The 3,490-nt window shown below is 40.4% G+C and overlaps 1 pseudogene; it reads right to left on the bottom strand.

Annotated features, from left to right (window-relative positions):
* Positions 1–337: 337 nt before the first annotated feature.
* On the bottom strand, positions 338–1,431 carry LOC132035036 (F-box/kelch-repeat protein At3g23880-like; annotated as a pseudogene).
* Between the last annotated feature and the right edge of the window lie 2,059 nt (positions 1,432–3,490).

Raw genomic sequence — 3,490 nt, 5'->3', positions numbered from 1 at the left:
GCTGGGCACTGCGCTTGCACTACATTCGAACCATCAGAGTCAGAAACAGCTGGAATAAATAAAACTTTGGAGGAGCTTCTGAAAAGCCAATTTTGTTGGTAGCACCTACTTTTGTAAAGGATGAAATTTTAAAAGAATCGACTGCCGCCATAAGTGCCATACTAACATCCATAGGACTTTATTCCCTATGATGATCCAGTTGTCTGCCTAAGAGCCAAAATTTTCCGTGTTTCGTCTTTTTGGCAAAATCCAGAACCATCGAGTAAAGATTTTGTTATTTTATCATTACGCACAAGGCCACATAAGGAAGACCTTATCACAAATTTCCATCCTTCACTCATTGATTCATAGCTTTCCAAACTTCCTCTACAAAGTGTGGCGAAACAAGACTTTCAATGTACAGACTAAATAGAACTCCATAACCATGACGGATCTGAACCTGAGGATGCTGGAAAGTGTTACGTGTTGAATTATATAGCAGTAAACTTGAACCGTGTTGCAGTAAAATTTCATCATTCTGGGAGATGAAAATTGGCGAAATCGAATGCTTAATAACTGTAAAATAGGGGACCGAAGTCACCTTGGTCCATGACTCCACAAGTCCATACACGTTCATTACCCACACATCCATCTGGACGTTACAACAGTCACAAAATACACATAGATTACCACCTAAAGTCCCTAATTCCCAATCTGAATTAACCATCAACGAGATTGGGCAATGCTACATTTTCATGTGTCTTGTCTAGGAGGTTCAATGAAAAAACAAACCATAAGTCGTTCTTATTACTAACACAAGTTGTCAACCAATGAAGTCTTCCATTTACAAATTTAGCAGGATCTTTGCAAAATACAACACTTGGGTACTCTTGAATCATTTCCCAAGAGTTAGTTCTTAGACTATAAACAATAAATTCATTCCGAAACCCATAGTGACTATGTGTCCTTCCCACAACTTCTGCAACTTTGTAATCATCTTGACACTCATTGTAGCCAAAACCATAAGCCACATACGAACTATTATACGCCTTACTTCTTGAAAATGGCAATTGTTTCATCTTCCTTATCGATGGCTTCCATAAAAACAAATCGCGAAATGGCTCATCCTGAACAAGGACAGCCAACAACGTTATAGCCAACAAATGGCTCTTGGAAAGGAAAATGAAGCTCATCAGGTATGTAGGGAGATTCTTGATACATAATTGCATAAAGAGAGCAAGTGAAAAATGTTAGGCTGTTTTCATAAGAGCTATTAAAAAGAAGAGCAAAATCTTGTTTCCTGGTTGAAAGTTTCAGATGGATTTTGACGAATTGGGGAGATGAGATGAGAGAAAGTAAAGATTTAGAAACACACCTCATCTTCAATAAGGATTTCACGGGTAGCGTTAACAGTATTATTTCTTGGGGCAATGATTTTGATTCATGGGACATTGATGTTGTTGTTGCCGCTGGGCCTGAGCTTAAACCCTTTACTTTTAGTGGTAGTGTTGCAACCCCTTTCAAGAACTTGGTCAGTAGCAAACTCAAAAGCTTCAATTTTTCACCATTAAACACATGCACTATTCTATTTGCAAGCAACAACAATGAGGAGATGAGAAATCAAAGAGAGAGAGCACCGAAGACTCACCAGATTCGCTGCAATGGAAGTTTGAAGGTTTGAACTTTAGGAAGAGGAGCGGTCAGGGGAGAGGCGAGGATTGGAGGAAAATGTGAATATTTTACCCCCCGTTTGGATGGTGGTTTCCCGTGGTTCATTAACGTATGGTTTTCTATAAAATCATGTTTGTTTTCATTATTTTTAAAATTATATAGTATGGTGTTGTAAATCCGTGATTCGTCCTATGATTATATAACCATGAAAAGTCTCAATTTTTGTAACCACGGATTTGGTGATTTTTCCGTGGTTACGTATTTCATTTCTCCATTATACCCCACCCTCCACCTTCCACCCCACCCCAACCCTACCCTACTACTCACCCCCACCCCACCCTCCACCATCCACCCCACCCCATGCTCACCCCTACCAATCACCCCCACCCCACCCTACCCCCGCCACTCACCCCCGCACTACCACCCCCCCCACCCCCAACTATCTCACCACCATGCCACCCACCCCCACAAAGAGAGACCCACTACCTCTAACCACCGCCCTGGAGGAGCCCACTCCACAACCACTCACCCCCACCCTACCACCCACTACCCCCATCCTCATCCCACAACCACCCACCTCACACTACCCACCCTTCCACCACCCCCATCCACTACCCCTCACCACCACCCAACCCTACCCCCACCCTACCACCCACGCACCCCGACCCTCCCACCCATTACTTACTTATTTTTTAAAGTTCCCATTTTATTTTTTACCTGAGTTTTATTAATATATATAAACTAATTTCTAATTAAGAGTTAAGGGTATTATAGTAAACTTACAAGTTATTGTACAGTACCATACAGTCAAACCAAACAATACAAATGTTATTAAACCACAACAAACGATACAGTCTATCCATACATTATGTTCATTAATACAGTACAATACAATACAACACCATACTGTACCATACCATACTGTACATTAATGAACCACAGGAAACAACCATCCAAACAGAGGGTTAGGGAAATGTAGATGGTGTAGCTAACATTAGACCTAATTTTCATCTAGTAGATATATTTTAATTTATTTACACCTCATAATTAAAAGGTGTATATTAATTACACTCCATAACTAAAATATACAAAATAGGTTAAAATAAAAAAGCAATCCCTGTATCCACATTTTTCTCTCTCCTCCCTCCTTCTCCCTCCTTTCTGCTCTCAATATCGCTGTCGAATCTCCGGCGAACGAGCTCCGATCCTTTGCTCCCTCATCGTTACCACTGCTTCATGCGAAAGCCAGACGGAACATTGTAGGGATATTTCTTGCACTTGGGGAATCACTGATTAATTCACGTTGCTGTTGGTTGTGATTCGTGGTGTTGTTGTTGTAGTTCGTCGGAGAAGTAAGCTCCGGCGATGGCTAGTGTTGTTGTTGTGGCGGAGAAAATTAGGAGACTTTATATTCATTTTGACGGTGCTGTTATTGTTGTTGGCTGTGGTGGTTGTTGTTGTTCGCCGTCTCTCTCTCTCTTCTCCCTCACGACGATGACTTACAACTCCGCCTCCCGTAGCGGTCAGATCTGGCCGGAAATGGCTTTCTATTTTTGAATACAATCCAGTGTTGATGACGACGACGGTGACAACGGTCAGATCTGGATGGGAACAACCAAATCTGACCGGAATTTTATTTCTTGTATTCAGTTTTGAGTGTATTCGTTAATTTTATTTCTTGTATACAAATGAATACAGTGAATTTTGAAGTGTATACAAATGAATAGAATGAAATTTATTTCTTGTATTCAGTTTTTTAGTGTATTCGTTAATTTTTTTTAGTGCAAATTTTTTGTGTTTTGATGTTTTAGTTGAATACATCTAATTTGAATATAGCAAA

Source organism: Lycium ferocissimum, chromosome 10, assembly GCF_029784015.1.
Source record: "Lycium ferocissimum isolate CSIRO_LF1 chromosome 10, AGI_CSIRO_Lferr_CH_V1, whole genome shotgun sequence".
NCBI lineage: Eukaryota > Viridiplantae > Streptophyta > Magnoliopsida > Solanales > Solanaceae > Lycium > Lycium ferocissimum.
This window is presented reverse-complemented; position numbering and strand designations above follow the sequence as displayed.